The sequence below is a fragment of the Sus scrofa genome, chromosome 7, assembly GCF_054392235.1.
Source record: "Sus scrofa isolate SSC_HxYL_T2T_F1_AM1 chromosome 7, Sscrofa_HxYL_maternal_Yorkshire_Landrace_v2.0, whole genome shotgun sequence".
Classification (NCBI taxonomy): Eukaryota; Metazoa; Chordata; class Mammalia; order Artiodactyla; family Suidae; genus Sus; species Sus scrofa.
This window is the reverse complement of record NC_139389.1, coordinates 107,285,831-107,305,957: the sequence shown is the minus strand read 5'-3', so window position 1 is coordinate 107,305,957 and position 20,127 is coordinate 107,285,831. Positions and strand designations below refer to the sequence as shown.

Sequence of the window (20,127 nt, the reverse complement as noted above, 5' to 3'; positions counted from 1 at the left end):
CGTGTGTGGGAGTATTGCTCAGGCCCGTACAGTCTGTCCCCTGGGCAAGGCTAAGGTCAAATAGAGTGGCCTGGGCACCAGAATATACCAACAAACCTGGTGGATGATTCCAGAAGATTTGGAGAATGGTGTGGGAGTGGAAGGGAGCCATAGAAAAAAAAAATGAAGTTCAACTGTAAGAGTGAAAGAGAAGAGTTAGCCTAGGATGATGAAAAGCTCAGGTGAAAAGATTGCTGGCTGGGGGCTCAGCTTAGCTTTGGGGAAATACTGCTTCCTGGTGGCCTTGAAAGACGTTCCTCTTTTGCTGTATATTATGAAAAATTTCAAACACACATAGTATAAGTCACCTCATATCACCATCACCCAGTTTCAACAATTAGCAACTCATAGCCAGCCTCACCAACAGCCTCCCCCAACCCTCCCACACCAGGAATTATTTTGAAATGAATCCCAGACATCATTTTATCTGTAAATATTTCAGTATGTCTCCACAAAACACAAGGATTCTTTTTGAAAACACAGTCACAATCTCATTGGAGTTAACAATAACGTCTTAATATAGTAAAATATCCAGTTAGTGTTAAAATATATGTCTGTGTGTGTGTGTATATGCACATATAAATATATATATTATTGCTGTAGTGGTATTTCAATATAAATTTAGTATTTTTATAAGAATGATGTCTTTGTCACTAAAAATTCAAGCAACACAAAAATGTCAAAAGATGAGAGCAAAACTATCACCCTGAATCCATTAGACGTCATTTCAGACACCTCTCCATGCTTATGTTTACAAAGAAGAACAAACATAAGATGGGTATGAATGCTGTCAGAAATACTTTTTTATATTGAAAAGGAGTCCCCGAATAGTATTTTAGAGCTGAATGGGCACCCAGGGCTCTTGAGCTTTTGCATGGGGAAGGGCTAGACTGCAAGGCCCTTGAGAGCAGGGCCTGCCTTGGTCATGGTTATACTCCCCTCCTCCATCCTTCAGGTGGCACTCAGGGAGTCTTGACTGTAGTTTATGTATTTTTTAAATTAAAAAAATTCTAAAATTATTATCATTATTTTTTGGGCCACATCTACAGCATATGGAATTTCCCAGGCCAAGGATTGAATCCTAGCTGCAGATGTGACCTATGCCATAGCTGCGGCAACATCAGATCCTTTAAACCAATGCGTTGGGCCAAAGATGGAACCCAGGCCTCCACAGTGACCCGAGCTGCTGCAGTTAAATTCTGGTTCCCATTGCACCACAGCGGGAACTCGTAACTATAGTTTTTCTTCTTTCTAATGATTTTTATTTTTTCTATTTTAGCTGGTTTAGTAACTGTAGTTTAAAGTGAGGGGGCCCTTAGGAACTCACTCAACCATCTTACAGGATAGGATTGCCCATGAGTTGAAATCGCTTGCCGAGATCCCACAATGTGGGGCTGGAGCCCGTGCTCCCTAGTCCTGTTTCAGAGCTCTCTCTCCAGCCCATGGGTCTGTGCTGTAATGAAGCGATTCAGTCACAAGCTTGGAGTCAGACATCCCTGGGTTTGATTCTGCTCTGGCTCTTTCTTGTGACTTGGTGACTGTGAGACATCTCTTACCCGCAGTTTACCTGCCTCAAAGGGCTGTTGGTAACAGCAAAGGATATAACAACGCCTAGAGAGCCTATAGCGTGGTTTCTAGCATGCGCCGGGTGCATATATCTGTTAACTGTAATTGTTATTATTACCTGTAGTAAAAGCAGCAGCAGTAGTAATAGTATCATTATTTTCTCTTTTTGTCTTTTTAGGGCCGCACCTGCAGCATATGGAATGTCCCAGCCTAGGGGTCAAATCAGAGCTGTAGCCGCTGGCCTACGCCAGAGCCACAGCAACGCGGGATCCGAGCCGCGTCTGCAAACTACACCACAGCTCACGGCAACGCTGGATTGTTAACCCACTGAGCAAGGGCAGGGATGGAACCTGCAACCTCATGGTTCCTAGTCGGATTTGTTTCTGCTGCACCACAACGGGAGCTCCTATTTTCTTTTTCTACTAGAATTGTCAACTGCAACTCAAAGAAGTTTCCACCGTCTCCCTGCTCTACTCTGGCTCTACTCCCCTCAGGTTCCTGGTTGCAGATGGAACAGAGTCTGTAACTTTGACTTTTGCTTTCTTTCTGCCTTTGGGAAGAGCAGATTCTTTCATGTGGGAGTCCTCTTCCTGTATTGCGTCAGATTCTGGTTGGCTGTTTGGTGGTCAAGGTTCATGTGTCGTCTCTCTGTATGTAGTCTAGTGGTGCTGCCTTAACAAGAGCTTTGCAAATAATTATTCTAAGCTCTTCAAATAGAAATGCCGGGCAAAGGGCTGGGTGCAAGACATCTGGCCTTCCTGGTTGCCTCTCTAGTCTGCTGACTCAGCAGCCCGGCCCAGGCCCTCCTCCAGGCCGTGGGTCTGTCAGGTCACTAATGGAATCTGCTGGAAGCAAATTAACTCATGAAAAAAGGGCTCACAAATCACTCCAGCTGTTGGTTTTGTCCCTGGATGGCTGGCACTTCCCTGTTCACTCATAAGACCTGCCCCCACAGTTCAGACCTCTCCTGGGGAGCCCCACTTTCCCTCGAATGGTTACTGAGGAGCAGAGGGCTGTGCTGGAATCACAGCAGACCTATGGCCTGCGTGGGTGAGGAGGCCACCTCTGCGGCACGACGCGCCTTCCTGAGCGGGAGGCCTGCGAGCTGGCTCCGTGCATCAGTCACACTTTCTAGGTTTGGGTTGGCTTCACCGTTTGCTCCACGTTGAGGCTGGGAAAAGGCGGGGGCAGGTCTTCAGTGTGGCCTCTCCTTCTTCCCGGATCGAGTGTGTGCTTTTTTTCAAAATATCGTCCCCTGCGGGATAGGGTCCACGCTCCACCTGAGTCTGTTTAGCATCCCCCGGAATTCCTGGAATGCACTTTCCCTCCTGTGCAGGATTTCGGGGGGAGCCTTCACAGAGCAGGCTGGGAAATGCTTGCTTCCAGAAGTGGCAGGCTGCCACTGTGACATTCTTCCTCTCTCTCCTCACCCTGCTCGCCACCCCCAAAGTTGCCTCACGGATTCCCGAGTCAATTGAGGGTGTTCTGGTGGGGAGTCCTGCTGGCTACAATGGGGGTGACAAGAGAGGAGGGGGTGATGTTCTTCTGCCTCAGAGAGAGGGGTCCGGGGGGGATTTCGTGGGAGTCGGTGAAGCCCCAGCAGCATCCTGCGATGCCTTTGAAAGAGAATATGGGCAATGGAATGGGGATGGGGCCGTGACTGATAATGTGTGGGGCTGGAAGGAACCAGAGACATCCTCTTCCTCATTCCTTCGATGGAGAAAGGCCCTTTCATGCCTTGCCTGAAGCTATCTCATGAGATGAGCTACGTGAGGGCTCAAAGAACAGGCCAGGCCATCGGAGATGCTCATTAAACCTTCTGTCTTTCCATCCAGTTCACCCAGCTCTTTGTTAGCAGTGGTGGATCTTAGATTCAAGAACATAAGTTTCCTGACATTTCCTAAGAATGGAAATTATACCTGAGTGCAGCAATCATGATTTGGGGCTACTGCGGATCACTCCTGCCTTGAGCCATTAAACCCCCCTGAGGTGTGAGGTCCCAGCTAATGGCACCAGGTGCTCATTCCTGGTACCACCTTCCCTCCTGGCCTCGTGAGCCAGGGATGTCCTTGTTTGCTATGGACCAAATTGACACATGGGTTAAAAGGCAGTAGAGACCTTTGCTTTCCCTACTACCCTCTTGGCCAGTGGGACTCTGAAACTTAGTTAAAAGTCTCTCTGCAGAAGCAGGGTGAGCTCAAGGAGAGAGCTCCAGGCTGGTACAGAAGAGGCATGAGTTGTGTATCTCCAGGTGGCTGAGTCTTCCAGACACAACCCAAGAGGTCTTCATGGACCGATATCACTAGAATGCATTTCAGTGTAATTAACTGACCAATGTTGCGTCTACAAACCACACTCCAGTCAGTTCACTACCCTGTGCCTCAGGTGCTCTTTCTGTGGGGCTAATAATAAGAGTCTACTGTCTCACCAGGGCTAATGATGAGATGGCATCTGTGAAATCTCTTTGAAAAGGAGGCAAAGCGTGGGCTCAGTTCCTAGTTCCCTTATTTGTATGGTACTGTATTGTATTTTTTTTTAATGCCATGACAAATAAACCATTTGAGAGATCATTTCATTCATCTCACAGATAAAAAGGTAGCGAAGTAAGTGTACATCATCCTTGCTTAATAAATCAGAGCGACCCTCAGTGGCGAGCGAGCACTGGAGCCGGCAGAAGCTGGGCCCTGGGCCTCCCAGTTTGGTCTCCCCGCCCCTCCTGCCTGTTACTTTTTCATATTCCATATCAAAGTCTCAATCGTTCTTTCAAGTCCTGTGTAGTCTGGGCTCTGATCATCCGGGAACTGCACAATTCTTATTAATATTAAAGGTGAGGGTTTTCTCAGCCTGCTTCCCTTCGTTTCTAAATCAGTCTCTGGAAGAAGAGGGCAAAAGTAGAATTGGAAGGACATCTAAGCCCCCCCACGGAATGCATTCTGGTTTGTTGCAAATTCGGGCTCCCTCTGGTGACTTTAAGGATTGTGATGAGTGAAGTGTGAACAGTAACTGATGAGCTGCGGAACTTCTGTGACTATTAGAGTTTTGATTTCAGGATCAGGCTGCAATTGACAATTTGATTCTGCTGCCCAGCTCTGCCAAATACTAGGAGTGCAAGAGACCCAGAGTGTACATTTTCCTTCATTTCAGATTCCCAGTCACTGATTTGCTGATAACAGCTCTATCTAGTTGTATTTGTGAGAAAAACAGATGTAAGTGAAAATGTTGTAAATGAATTGGATTTTCCTATTGGCCTCATCACTTCAACCCTGGTGGGATTTTTTTTTTTCCCTTAATTTCTAATTACTTGGCATCTGGTGAGGGCCTTTTGAGATTAGATTTCCATTTTTCAAGCTTCCAATGGATGTATTCGCTAAATAAACACTTAATGATGAAAGAGGGTGGTGTCGGAGTTCCCTAGTGGGCAGTGGGTTAAGGATCCAGCATTGTCACTGTTGTGGCATGGGTTCGGTCCTGGGCCTAACAACTCCCACATGTGGCAGGCATGGCTAGAAAAAAAGAAAAATCGTTTCCTTTGGATAAATCCTTAGAATGGAATTTCTAGATCAGCAAGCATACACATATTTTTAAAAAAGATGTTGGTGTCACTTGAAAAGTCCATTCTTTCTTTTTTTTAAATTAATTTTATGGCCACACCTGTGGCATGTGGAAGTTCACTGGCCAGGGATTGACTCTGAGCCCCAGCTGCAGCCTATGTCGCAGCTGTGGCAATGCTGGATCCTTTAACCTACTGCACTGGGCCGGGATGCAACCTGCACCTCCACAGCGACTCAAGCCACTGCAGTCAGATTCTGGCAGAAACTCCCAGAAAAGTCTATTCTTTTGGAGAAGAAAAAGATCATTTTAATAATTGGAGAGATTCTAGCCAGTTGGGTTTTTTTTGTGAAGTTTGTGTGTTCTGGCCATTTCTAGGGATCAAGAATTGGGATCAGGGGCGTTCCGGTTATGGCTCAGTGGTAACGAACCCAACTAGGAACCATGAGGATTCAGGTTCCCTCCTTGGCCTCGCTCAGCGGGTTAAGGATCCAGCATTGCTGTGAGCTATGGTGTAGGTCGCAAATGTGGCTGGGATCCCGAGTTGCTGTGGCTATAGTGTAGGCTGGCAGCTGCTGCTCTGTTTCGACCCCTAACCTGGAACTTCCATATGCCACACATGTGGCCCTAAAAAAGCAAAAAGCAAAAAAACAAAAAACAAAAACCAAAAAACAAAAAACAAACAAAAAAGAAAGTGGGGGGATCAGGAGCTGCATCTGATTTGTGTATAATGATGCTTTTCAGCTGTGTTTCTCAGATAGTCCGTAAGGAAGTAAAGTCCAGATGCCTCACTTGTTTCCCATGTGTTTGAGCTACTTTTTTGACTCATCTGTCTGATGCAGCCTCACCCTCCTCCTCTGTGAAGTGGGTTTTAAGTGTGTCCTTTCTTAGCTTAGTGCATTCTGGATGAAGCAACCCAAGTGTTGACGGTATTGTGGTGAAAGTTTGTAATTTTTTTGTGTAAAAGACAGCAAGGTATTTTCAAAACCTACAGGCCGGGTGTTCCCGTCATGGCTCAGTGGAAATGAATCTGACTAGTATCCATGAGGACACAGGTTTGATCCCTGGCCTCGCTCAGTGGGTTAAGGATCTGGTGTTGCTATGAACGATAGGGTAGGTAGCAGACACTGCTTGGATCTGGCTTGCTGTGGCTGTGGTGGAGGCCAGCAGCTACAGGTCTCCGTCAACCCCTAGCCTGGGAACCTCCATATGCCACAGGTGCAGTCCTAAAAAAAGAAAAAAAAACAAAAACAAAAAAACCCTACTGGATTATTTTGCATGGGCATGGGGGTAAAAAATGATCTTAGAGCAACTTTTCATTTTATGATTTTTAGCAATTAAGCAGTGACACACTGATTATATAAAATGGGCAGTACAGAAGGGCATAAAATGATAAAAAAAAAAAAAGAACAGGAAAAAAAGGACTTCTTCCTCTACTGCACATTCTGCTCCCCACAGATATCCCTTCAGATATTTTCTAGGCCTTCTGCATACACATGTATACAGAAGGCCATGTCCGAATAGCTGTTGATAGTTGAATTTTTTAAAAAGCCAGTTTTAGGATGATTTCCCTTATTTCTTTGTCTATATGGTAAATTGAGAGCAAATGCATTCAGACCCTTTGGGAAAATGCTTTCTATAAAAACATCTCCAATAAGCCTATAATTTACACATGGCATGGGCTCTGTGTAGTGATGCAAACAGAACACAGTGTGTGGCAAAGGAAGTTATTCTAAGTTTTTGACAAAACACAGACCGAAAACATTTGTTGTAGAAATCAGCGTGTTAGGTCACTGCCTGTGTGTGGAGGAGAAATTGTGGGGTGTTTTTATAACATTTTTATCAGTGGCATACAATTTTCCCAGGTATCTCAGAGTAAAATATTAAAGGTCGAATAAACGTGTAATGGTGACAATGTGTGGCATTTAGTGCCAAACACAGTGACAGGCCGTGATCCTTGCGAGTGTGAGCTGGGGGAAGCTCTGGATTGGTTCTCTTGAGATGGAAAGACCCTCCAGGCAGGGGATGGCCTCTGTGTACACACACAAACCCTCCCTCTCCCCCTTCCAAGAAACAGGATGGGGGCACCAAAACAGGCTCAGTGTGGCAAATTGGATCCAGGTTTCAGTTTTTTTTCTTGCATGTCCAGGGCGATTAGGCTCTAAAGAAGGTGTTTGGAGCCCAAATCCAGTCATTCGACTCTCTGATTCCCAGCTTGGTGCACACAGGGCTCAGGGCTCCCACCCTGTTTCACTTTGCAGCCTCCTCTGGGCTGGGACAGTGGGAGCCTTAAGGGGCACCCTCTCTGCCACCTCCTCCTTTGCCCCAATTCTGTAGGCTCATTCTTCTCTCAGAACTTGACTCTCTCTCGAGAACAGATCTGGGGCCCGGAGCCCAGGGCTTTGTTTTCTCCTCTGCCCCTCCCTTCATCTACCTGCAGCACCTCTTCCCTTCCACATCCTCAAAAGGGATAATGTTCTCCTTGAAAGCATCTTTTGAGGATTAAATGATGTTTGCTGTATGCTTTGAAGAGAGAATTCTATCAAGTCCATTCTGCTGTCCTCAAAGCTGGCCCTGGTACCAGCTGGTGCCAGGCCTGGCCAATCGGGATTCAGGGCCAGCATGCCTCTCACTGGCTGTCTCTCTCTCTCTGGGCATATCGTTTGCCTGCTCAGTACCCACCGTAGAAGGGCGATCACCCAAATAGGAGGCACAGATCCTCAAGTGGACATTTTGTACATCGTACGTTTTTCCACTTGGAGGAAGAGTATTTGCATCAAAATGATCATCCCTCCAGAAGCCAGTTTGTGGCCATCTGTGACATGTTCTCGTTTGGAAATTGTTCTTTTCTCTCTAAAAAGGCTTTAGGAGTTTCCGTTGTGGCACAGTGGAAATGAATCCGACTAGGTTTGTTCCGCATGAGGTTAAGGGATCGACCCCTGGCCTGGCTTAGTGGGTTAAGGATCTGGTGTTGCTGTGAGCTGTGGTGTAGGTCCTAGGGGCGGCTCGGATCTGATGTTGTTGTGGCTGTGGCATAGGCTGGCAGCTGTAGCTCTGATTCAACTCTTGGCCTGGGAATCTCCATATGCCTCGGGTATGGCCCTAAAAAGCAAATAAAAATAAAATAAAAAAGCTTTAGAAATGAAGGAGCAAAAGAAGTTATAATCTACCACCTCTCAAAGCAGCCCCTTTGCCAGGCCATTTAGATGTTAATTGCATGTGGTTTGGGGAAGAAAAGGATGTTACCTGGTTCGTAATAAGCATTTTCATCTCAATGAATTCTGTGTTAGAGTTACTTAAAGAAATGGAAGCTGCAACCTACTTATAGGAAAGATCCACATAATGCTTTGTGAGTTAGAACCCGAGGATTCTAAGGAGATGATGGATAAGAAAAAGAAAAAAATGGAGTTCCCGTCGTGGCGCAGTGGTTAACGAATCCAACTAGGAACCATGAGGTTGCAGGTTCGATCCCTGCCCTTGCTCAGTGGGTTAACAATCCAGCGTTGCCGTGAGCTGTGGTGTAGGTTGCAGACGCGGCTCAGATCCTGCGTTGCTGTGGTTCTGGCGTAGGCCAGCGGCTACAGCTCCGATTTGACCCCTAGCCTGGGAACCTCCATATGCCGCGGGAGCGGCCCAAGAAATAGCAAAAAGACAAAAAAAAAAAAAAAAAGTTTGTTTTAAGCCCCAGCAGGGAGTTAGGGAAAAAACAAACAAACAAACATCTTGGAGGGCAAAGCCAGACAAGCATGCTAGGGTCCTCTTCCAGGTCCTAGGATGGGCGTCAGGATGGGAACAAGGGATAGAAGACCTGCTGCTGACCGTTCCAGTGGGTCGTTTCAAGGGACGCCTGCATTGCCTGGTGTGCCCATCATACTCTGGCACCTGATCCTTATAAAGTCTCTCAAGCACTTGGGGTGGGGGTGGAGCTTGTTTCTCAGCACAAATCTTATTAATAGAAATCATTGTTTCATTTTGCTAATTTATATTCCTGGATTCTTGGAAACTCGAAGATGTGGCAGCCTGAGCCTTCATTCCATCAGGGCGCCACCAGCAGCTGCTGCCCCTTCTGATGGGCAGTGGGACAGACACTGGGTCACCACTTGGGGCAAATGCTGACTCCTCACCTGTGTGCAAAGTCTCTCTCGCACTCACCCATCCCATCCAGGATTCAGGCCTAGAGAGGATTGATTACCTCATAGAAAGGTCACGTCTCAGCAGGTTCCGAGTGCATAATCTGAATGAGAGATTTGAGAAAAGTTAATCTGGGGGTGAGATGAGGAAAATCAGATTATCATGATTAGCATTAAAAAAAGACGTGTTTGTGACCTATGCGTTGAAAAATAAAGTGCCTTTCTTTGGCGTGCCCATGTGTGGGGCAGCAATGGGGAGGTGGGGAGTGACTAGAGAGAAGCAGGGTTAAGGGACCTGTATTTATTTATTTATTTTTTCTTTTTAGGGCCGCATCTGTGGCATATGGAGGTTCCCAGGGTTCTCAAATCGGAGCTGCAGCCTCTGGCCTATGCCACAGCCACAGCAACGCCAGATCCGATCCGTCTGTGACCTACACCACAGCTCATGGCAATGCTGGATCTTTCACCCACTGAGTGAGGCCAGGGATTGAACCTGCATCCTCATGGATCCTAGTCGGGTTGGTTAACTGCTGAGCCACGAAGGGAACTCCAGGACCTGTATTTAAACCTCTGTGATGCTCTGGACAGCGCCTGGCACAGCAGGAGCTCGATAAATAGTATCTAGTGATTAGCTTTGCTGATGAACTCAACTTCGAGACCTGGAAGAATAATCTTTCTCCTCTGTTTCTCAGTTTGCTCATCAGCAAAATGGAGACACCGCTGCAGGTATTTCAAACACAAATGTCCACGGGGCCAGGCAGCCCCGGTAAATGTGTGAGGGGATGTCCGAATGGGAAAAGTAGAACAGGGAATGGAGAGGACTGTGGTGAACTGGAAGTTCATGTCCACCCATCAGGACGTCCAAATTCAACTCAGCCAGTTGCCACATGGGAAGGAGAGTCCATTGTTGGCAGGACTCCTGATTTTTCAAGAGAGGCTTGAAATCTGAATGTATATATAAAACAAAACTCTTAACAACTTTTGACATAATTAATTCAATTTGCAAAAGGCATAGTACAACCAAACAAAACATACTCTGGAGCCATATTCAGCCCACAGGCCCTAGGTTTGCAAAACTCTAAGATTAAGCCTGCTTGATGTCTCCCCCCTTGGCTGCTGACTCTGCTGAGTTTAGGGCAGGAGGAAGGGGCTGGTGGAGGTGAAGAATGGCTATGAGGACAAAGTTGGGGTGAAAGTTGAACCACACCATGACCATGCTAGGCGGGCAGACCTGGACCCTGAGGCTTCAAGGAGGAGAGTTGTAGGCCGGGCAAGAATGGAGCACAGAGGGGGGCAGGAGGGCAAATCCATGGGCTGCAACCCAGGGAAAAGGATGCAGGTGGTAGCAGCGCGGGCCCAGGGGTGCAGAGGTCAGGCAGCAGCAAGGGCAGCCCGGGGAGCAGGAGAAAGCAAGAGGGAGTTAGGTGGGGCCTGGGCCCGAGGCTGTGTGCCCTCTGCCCTGCTGCAGACTGATGGGTGTGTGCAGCCTCTCACCAACTGTGCACAGAGGAAAAGTGTCACGCCCACACTAAGCTCTGTGCATTAGGCATCTATTCAGATAAGTGCAAACATAGCCCAGCCCTGCTCCCTACTCTGATCACTATGCCCGGCCCTTAGTGATCATAGTAGGGAGCAAACGCCTATCGTCCATGGAGAGAGGCAGAGTAGCTTAGTGGGTAAGAGGAGAGTTAAGTTTAGGGCTCAATTTGGGTTTGAATCTGACCTTTGTCACTTATTAGCCATGCAGCCAGGGCAAGTTACTTAACTTCTTTTGAACCTGGTTTGCTCATTTGGGGACAATAAAAGGTCCTACCTTCTAGGGTCGTTGTGAGGATTAAGTAAAAACAAATGCTTTAATGTGTGTGCAGTGCTTCGTACCTACCTTGCCCATAGTAATTTGAGCTCATCATTGTTATGAGACAAGCATTAACCTCAGCTAACTTGTGGTGTAAGCACAAAATCCATCGTCTCAGCAGAGAGCTAATACAGATAGAGTACAAGTTTACCCCTCCCCTGTCACAGACCCTTCCCTACACATAGACTCTCTGGCCTGTTTTCCTGTTTGCCAGGAAAGTGAGAGACGTTGCACCCACCTGGATAAGGGACATCTACTAAGCTTGGGTAAGTCTCTCTGGCCCCAGGACCGCTGGTTTACATGATGGTGTTTTCATTCCTCTAACGAATATTTGCTGAGCAACTACTATGTTCCCAGCACTAAGAGAGGGTTTTGGTGATGCTAATTAGAATAAGACAAGGTTTGCACCTTAAGGCAAATATCATCAGTAGGGTAAGCTGCTGTAATATCCTCAAATAGAATGGCTAAATAAGACAGGTTCATTTCTTTCATATAAGTCCTAGGGGGATTATAGCAGGCTGGCAAAGTTAAGTCCATGAAGTCATTCTTGGACCCAGGTTTTTTTAGTTTTTGGTTTTGTTTGTTTTGTTTTTACCATTTTTCATCACGAACTCTGTCTTTCAAAATGTGAGAAGTAGGAGGTGAGGAACTCCAAGGCAAGCAGCTTTTCTTATTTTTTTTTTAAAGGTTTTTATTTTTTCCATTATAGCTGGTTTACAGTATCCTGTCAATTTTCTTTTTTCTTTTTCTTTATTTATTTATTTGTCTTTTTGCCATTTCTTGGGCCGCTCCCATGGCATATGGAGGTTCCCAGGCTAGGGGTCTAATCGGAGCTGTAGCCGCCGGCCTACACCAGAGCCACAGCTACACGGGATCCGAGCCACGTCTGCGACCTATACCACAGCTCAAGGCAACGCTGGATCGTTAACCCACTGAGCAAGGCCAGGGATTGAACCCGCAACCTCATGGTTCCTAGTTGGATTCGTTAACCACTGCGCCACGACAGGAACTCCCTCTGTCAATTTTCTACTGTACAACAAGGTGACCCAGTCACACATACATGTATACATTCTTTTTTCTCACATTATCATGCTCCATCATAAGTGACTAGATATAGTTCCCAGTGCTATACAGCAGGATCTCATTGCTTATTCATTCAAAAGGCAATTTTTTGCATCTATTAACCCCAAATTCCCAGTCCATCCCACTCCCTCTCCTTCCCTCTTGGCAACCACAAGTCTGTTCTCCAAGTCCATAATTTTCTCTTCTGTGGAAAGGTTCATCTGTGCCATATATTAGATCCCAGATATAAATGATATCATATGGTATTTTTCTCTTTCTTGACTTCACTTAGTATGAGAGTCTCTAGTTCCATCCATGGTGCTGCAAATGGCATTGTTTTATTCTTTTTTGTGGCTGAGTAGTATTTCATTGTGTATATATACCACATCTTAATCCATTCATCTGTCGACGGACATTTAGGTTGTTTCCATGTCCTGACTACTGTGAATAGTGCTGCAGTGAAGATATGGGTGCATGTGTCTATTTCAAAGAAAGTTTTGTCTGGATATACAAGGCAAGCAGCTTTTCATCAAGAGGCCTCCACTCACATCCCACTGGCTAAAACTTAGTCACATGGCCACATGTAGCTGCAAGGGATACTGGGAACTGTAGTCTGCAGCAGATGACCATGTACTTAGGTAAAACTTCAGGGTGGAAGTAATTATAAAAAGGAAGAGGGAGAATGAATACTGAGTGGCAAATAGCAATTTATGAGTCAGGGAGAGAGAGAAGTAAATGAACTCTCAGAACACATTTAGGTAAATGTTTCTTTTAAGGGTACCAGCTGTAATCTTTGAGAAATATGTTGTGGTTCTCATGGGAGCCTAGGTTTGGGAATCAGACTTCTGGGTTTAAATCCTAGTTCTCTCCTTTACCTCTGGTACCTATCCCACAGTGTTGGTGTGAGGATTAAATGAGTTAACCCATATGAAGTTTTTTGGACATGATCTGAGCTAGAGTCAGGGCTCAGAAAGCATAAACTATTCCTGTCAGGGAGTGAAGGTGAGATGTGTTCGAGAAAGTCACTTGACTCAAAGATGTCTGAGGAAGTGCTCATGGATTCACCACCTGTCTCAGTTTTACATCTTTCTATAGGCCTTGTCTCTCTGGATGCAATATTGGGTGTTGAACCCTGGGCCCCTCTCATCATTGAGAAATGCTAAGGAAGGTCAACAAAGCTATTTGAAGTGGCTGATGTTTTGAAAAGATAGAATCAATTTGTGTTTTCCTGGACTGGATGGAGGGGAGGAATTTAGAATGTTTCAGGGCCGCACTTAGCCTTCTGCAGCTTGAATAGGAGCCAGTGAATTTAGCACATGGTCCACAGGCCTCTTCTTGAGTGTGTCTCCAAGTAAAAAGATCCAGACATTATTTTAAAACTCTGTTACTTAGCTAAAGAAAAGGGTTAGCGAACTGTGAGGCCTCACCAGGGGCCAGAGAGAACTTTGGGGAAGGCCCTGGCCCTTCCGGCCCCTTCAGCAAGAGCAGAGAAATGGAGGAGCTGCCCCCACTGGGTGCTGTACTGGCAGGAATTGGGGTGTCCTCTTACAGGGAGCTGGTGTCCTATGATATGTGGAGGGTATCACATTTTCTGTCTTCTACAGGTGTCGTGTGGAAAGAGAACCTTCCCCGTTTTAGAACAAGAGCCTTAACTTTCCTTGGCAACTCACACAGTGGATAGATTTTAGCAGAAAAATAGACATTTCAACCAGCTTTCTGCACTGTTTCATCTTTGGCTGCGAGGAGCTTGCATATCTGACTCCCCGCCCAGGTCTTAGAATTGGACCTCATGCTATTCTGGAAAGTAGTATAGGATGCCATGTCACAGTGGACGCAATGGGCACCATTTCCCCCTATTTTCTCTGGTCTTCTTTGTAGGCATAAGTTTTCAGTTTTGTTTTCATTTTTTCTCTTTTTTTAAAATTTCTTTATATATATATATATTTTTTTTTCTACTGCACAGCATGGTGACCCAGTTACACATACATGCATACATTCTTTTTTCTCATATTACGTGTTGCATCATAATTGACTAGACAGAGTTCCCAGTGCTACACAGCAGGATCCCATTGCTAATCCATCCCGAAGGCAACATCTGTTTATCCCAAGCTCTCAGAGCCTCCCACTCCCTTCCCTTCTCCCTTGGCAACCACAAGTCTGTTCTTCAAGTCCATGATTTTCTTTTCTGTGGAAAGGTTCCTTTGTACCATATATTAGATTCCAGATATAAGTGATATCATATGGTATTTGTCTTTCTCTTTCTGACTTACTTCACTTAGTATGAGAGTCTCTAGTTCCATCCATGTTGCCACAAATGGCATTATTTTGTTCTTTTTTATGGCTGAGTAGTATTCCATTGTGTATATATATACTACCTCTTCCTGATCCAATCATCTATCAGTGGACGTTTGGGTTGATTCCATGTCTTGGCTATTGTGAATAGTGCTACAATGAACATGTGGGTGCATGTGTCTTTTTTAAATAGAGTTTTGTCTGGATATATGCCCAAGAGTGGGATTGCTGGGTCATATGGTAGTTCTATGTATAATTTTCTAAGGCACCTCCATACTGTTCTCCATAGTGGTTGTACCAGCTTACATTCCCACTAACAGTGCAAGAGGGTTCCCTTTTCTCCATACCCCCTTCAGCATTTGCTATTTGTGGACTTACTAATGATGGCCATTCTGATTGGTGTGAGGTGGTGGTATCTCATGGTAGTTTTGATTTGCATTTCTCTAATAATCAGGGATATTGAGCATTGTTTCAAGTGTTTGTTGGCCATCTGTATATCTTCCTTGGAGAAATGTCTATTCAGGTCCTTTGCCCATCTTTCAATTGGGTTGTTGGCCTTTTTGCTGTTGAGCTGTATAAGTTGTTTGTATATTTTAGAGATTAGGCCCTTGTCAGTTGCATCATTTGAAACTATTTTCTCCCATTCTGTAAGCTGTCTTTTTGTTTTCTTTTTGGTTTCCTTTGCTGTGCAAAAGCTTGTCAGTTTGATTAGGTCCCATTGGTTTATTTTGGCTCTTTTTTCTGTTGCTTTGGGAGACTGACTTGAGAAAACATTTGTAAGGTTGATGTCAGAGAATGTTTTGCCTATGTTCTCTTCCCGGAGTTTGATGGTGTCTTGTCTTATATTTAAGTCTTTCAGCCATTTCGAGTTTATTTTGGTGTATAGTGTGAGGGTGTGTTCTAGTTTCATTGATTTGCATGCAGTTGTCCAGGTTTCCCAGCAATACTTGCTGAAAAGACTGTCTTTTTCCTATTTTAAGTATAGTTGATTAACACTTTTGCATTAATTTCTCCTCTACAACAAAGTGATTCAGTTACACATATACACATATCCATTCTTTTACAGTTTTTCACATCTGTAAAAAACTCAGGAATATTGACTTCCCTGTGTTATACAGCAGTTTCCTGTTGACCATCCATTCCATATACAATAGTATAAGCACCGTTTTTGACTTTCTAAAAACATCTGATGAACTTCCAGGTAATGGGATGCACATGGGAGAAGAGAGCACGTATTGGAAGATTGGTGTGTGTTTAGGACCCCCCTGTGCCTGTAGAGAGGCCAGCACAGGTGGACCAAGAGCATGAGTGTAGTATCTGGAGGTCTGTGTCATAAATGTAGTAATCCTGCTTTGCATTTCTGCAATGTTTTAATAACTTGAACACCTGCGTCTCTCTCACCTTCTGAAAGGCCCTGTTTTTGAGTCCGCTAGATCAATGGTGAGCAATCCATTTTACACAAGAGAGCAATTCAGGAAGAGTAAACAAACATACTTATAGGTTTTTTTCCCCTCCAATCAAAAAGAAGAGAGTTTTATTGAGTCTTATGACCCAGAAATGGGTGGGGTGTCAAGGAATGTTTATGCTTAGAATTTACTGAGAAAATGGGCAGTGTTTTTAGTCATTGAAAGCTTATATCCAGGTGATTGGAGAGTGTTTTCTAACTTTACATTCTGGAGTTAGACCTCTGGGTGTCTGTGTTAGCCTTGTCACTGTGTGGACTAATCCTATAATCCATGGATTAGTGTTTTCTGTGGGTAGTACCTCTCTTGACCAGTATAGTGCCCAGCACATAATAGGGGCTTAATAAATGCTTATTAGGAAGCAGTAGGGTGTAATGGTTAAGAAGACAGATTCTAGCCACTCTGCCTAGTTCTGTCACTTATTAGCTGTGTGACTTTGGGCAAGTTTCTTAACCTCTCTGGGCCTCAGTCTCAGTCTGCAAAGTGGGGTTATGTCTGTCTTTACCTCACAGATAGGAACTGAATGAATGATTTTTGTGAGCACTTAGAGCAATGCCTAGCATATGTAAACCCTGCAAAGGTGTTAGCTGTTACTATAAATATTGTTATTGAACCGAGTGGAAACTAAGTTTGCCTGTGGTATTAGAGCCTTATAGAGAATCTCTTTGGAGTTCCCATCCTGGCTTGGTGGTTAATGAATCTGACTGGCATTCGTGAAGACACAGGTTCGATCCCTGGCCTTGCTCAGTGTGTTAAGGGTCCAGCGTTGCTGTGAGCTGTGGTGTAAGCTGCAGACGTGGCTTGGATCCCACGTGGCTGTGGTGTAGGCTGGCAACTGTAGCTCCAATTTGACCCCTAGCCTGGGAGCCTCCATATGCCACAGATGTGGCCCTAAAAAGCAAAAAATAAATAAATAAATAAAAGAGAGAGAGATTCTCTTTCCATCTCTGGCTTCCACTTTGTCACCATTGATCAGATTTTCTTTCCAGTCTCTATCTGTAAAAATAGATTTGATTTCCATATAAAATAATGACTTTCTCCCACATCCCAAGCATTTATTAAGAGAAGAAAAGCAAAAAGCCCCCCCAAACCCCAAATGTTTTTTGAAGCAAACCTAGGTCCATCTGTAATGGATAGTGCATTGGATTAATTACCTGGATGGAGGCTGCACGTCTAGATTTTGTGAAACTACTCTTTTCCAAAGAAGATACCAGTTTCTCTGTTGCCCTCTCATGTCCCCTCACAGAAGCCTCTTCTGCTAACCTGTCTTTGCATAGACAGAAGAGCTCCGGGGAAGGACGCATGCCGGGTAAAATCTAGCTCCAACAGCTTTGTCCACCTGATTATTTTACTCTTAATCACCTTTATTTTTGTTCAACGTCTTATTGAAAATCTTTTTAAAACTTGAAGAGTGGCATACATACAGAAAAGTGCACATTTATTTAGTTAGATAAATTCTGACTAAACTACTTCTGCCATCAGATTAAGAAACAACAGGACAGAAGCCCACCCGGTGCTGCCACACCTCCTACCCAACCCCAGCAAGGGCGACTGTTCTGATTCTAACCCATGGAGCAGAATCTTCTGATAAGTCCACCTTAGTGTCTGGATTTCCCCATTGGTATTGTGAGTTTCATCCACAGTGCTGGCTGTGCACATCCAGGGTGTACGTTCTGGGTGCTGTGTGGTATTCTGTCTCGAGAGTGTGCCATGATTTCTTTGCCTGTTCTGTTCTTGATGGGCGGTGGCGGTTTCTGGTTTGGGACTTCTCTGAGTTGCGCTGTGGCGAACATGCTGGCACTTGCCTTTTGGAGACCTGAAGTGTGCATTCCTGCCAGTAAGATGGCTAGGTCTCAGGGTGGGCTGTGTTCACTAGGATTCAGTTCTGCCCAGAGCTCGTCCAGAGTAGGAGTACCCATCACCTGCTTGAAGTTAATGAAGAAAATTATTCCATAATTTATCAAACGGAATAATCAAATTATTCCATTTGATTTGGGTTTTAAAGCAGAATAACATTATACTAGTTCTGTTGATTTTACCATTCCTATGGCTCCCCTCTTGGGTGTTATGAGCCAGATGGTCACCAGGAAAATTCCTCTGAGTTGCCGTAACTGCTTCTTTTCAGGGAGGCTCTTACAACTGCGATCTGACATGGAAGGTGCAGGAAGCCGTCCTCCCTGCAAAGTGTCTCCTTTTTTTCAAGAACAGAAAATGCTAAATGCCGCACCCCTTGCAAAGCAGCACCCCCTACAACCTTACATCTTTTATTGAGTGAAATTTAGAGCTTAGGGAACTTTTGAGTGAAAATCAAACATCAGCGAGATTGCTGATTTTCCAAAATTTACTCACTGGATCATTCCTCTCATAACTTCAATTACAGCTGCCACTCTTCAGAATGTGACCAAGCCCAGCAAGTGGAGAGTCGAAAGTCCCTGCATCTAGTCCTGACTTTGGGTTGTAAACAACAGTGCAAGGTGCTTCGAGAATGCAGAGAAGCAGAGGCCTCCCCGTCCAGCCCCAGCAACTTTTAAAGAGGGACCTCTGAGTCTTAGCGTTTAATTGAAACTGTTAGTTTTGGCTTCCTCTCCCTCCCCTGACCCTCAAAACAGCAAGCTAGAAACAGCATCCCATAGAGCAACAGCAAAAATAGCACTTCGCACACTACATCTTCACAAGAACCCCTCACAAAAGCACTACCAAATCCTGTACCACCGGGCACTTACTACTTTACAGATGGGAAAATTAAGACCTGCAGAGTTGACCTGACCCAATAAGACCCTGGAAGAACTGGGGGTTGAAGGCCAGGTCCATGCCTCCTCTTAGATTTGCACTTCTAAGAGCAGAGGAGTCCTCTCCTAAGGGGACTTTTAAGGATTTCGTGACCATATTGGGAGCTCATCATCATGTCCCTTTTCTGGATGACTTTCACATCCTGGAGCTGGGTATTATGTTTGGCTAGAAAATAATCTTTGAACATATGTACAAGGAGTTTATTGCTGTTTTTGTTTGTAGTGGCCAAGAATTAAAACTCAGTGAATACCAATCAGAAGAGAAATGGTCCAATAGCAATGGTACCGTCATACCGTGGATCATTACAGTTAAAGGGATTTTGGCAAAGTATGGCAGAAAAAACAGGAGGGAGAAGAGGGTAAAGGATATATAATTCTGTTTTTGTTAGACAATAGCCACCCCCCAGAAAACTCTCACTGTGTGTGTGTGTGTGCGTGAAATTTAGAGCTTAGGGAACTTTTGAGTGAAGATCAAACATCAGTGAGATTGCTGATTTTCCAAAATTTACTCACTGTGTGTGTAGGGGGAAAATGACATAGGTATGGGGAAAAGTGTGGAAGGGGACAGACTAAAATGTTAACACAGGCCACCTGGGGAAAAGCAGGGTTGGAGATAGGGTGCTGATGTGGGAGTATAGGAAAACAGCACGTGATAAAATGCATTTGAATAAATTATAGGTATATACACATATGCAGAAAGAAATTCATAAAAAGTACATGCATAAACTTAAAAAGGCAAACAATCAAAAGAATGGTTCCAATAAGAGCAAAGCTGTGGGAGTTTCCTTTGTAGCTCAGTGGGAAACCAACCTGACAAGTAGCCATGAGGATGCGGGTTCGATCCCTGGCCTTGCAAAGTGGGTTAAGATCCAGTGTTGCTGTGAGCTGTGGTGTAGGTCACAGATGTGGCTTGGATCCTGCGTTGTTGTGGCTGCGGCGTAGGCCAGCAGCTGTAGCTCCGACTCAACCCCTAGCCTGGGAACTTCCATATGCCACAGGTGTGGCCCTAAACAAACAAACAAAAAGAGCAAGGCTATGAACCCTATGTGGGTTGGCTAGCTTGGCAAGGGTGAGAGCTCAGTCCTGAGGCTGAAGGCTTTCCCCTCCAGGTCAGTTATGTTGCAAGTGAAGTACCCGGGTCAGAAGCAGATCAGGGACATGTGATGTGTGGCTGTAGATGTAGAGCACAGACACACCGGTCAACTGATGATCCTAGGTACCATCTTTGAGGTGTCTATTGCCTGCTAGCATTTTTATAATTTCTCGAAGTTAGATATTTGTATCCCCATTTTATGGATGAGGAAAACCGAGAGCAAATACTCAAGGTCACATGGTGAGTGAATGGTGCTGAGACTTAAGTCCAAGTCTGATTCCAGGACTCG

The 20,127-nt window shown here is 45.0% G+C and overlaps 1 protein-coding gene and 1 long non-coding RNA gene across 17 annotated transcripts in view; both read left to right on the top strand.

Annotated features, from left to right (window-relative positions):
• DPF3 (double PHD fingers 3) overlaps positions 1-20,127 on the top strand; it is a 314,102-nt gene that overhangs the window by 62,011 nt on the left and 231,964 nt on the right. The window lies entirely within an intron of this gene.
• LOC146401841 (uncharacterized) lies at positions 705-5,125 on the top strand. The gene is made up of 2 exons (XR_014811156.1): positions 705-2,433; positions 2,797-5,125. It is a non-coding gene; the product is annotated as an uncharacterized LOC146401841 (long non-coding RNA).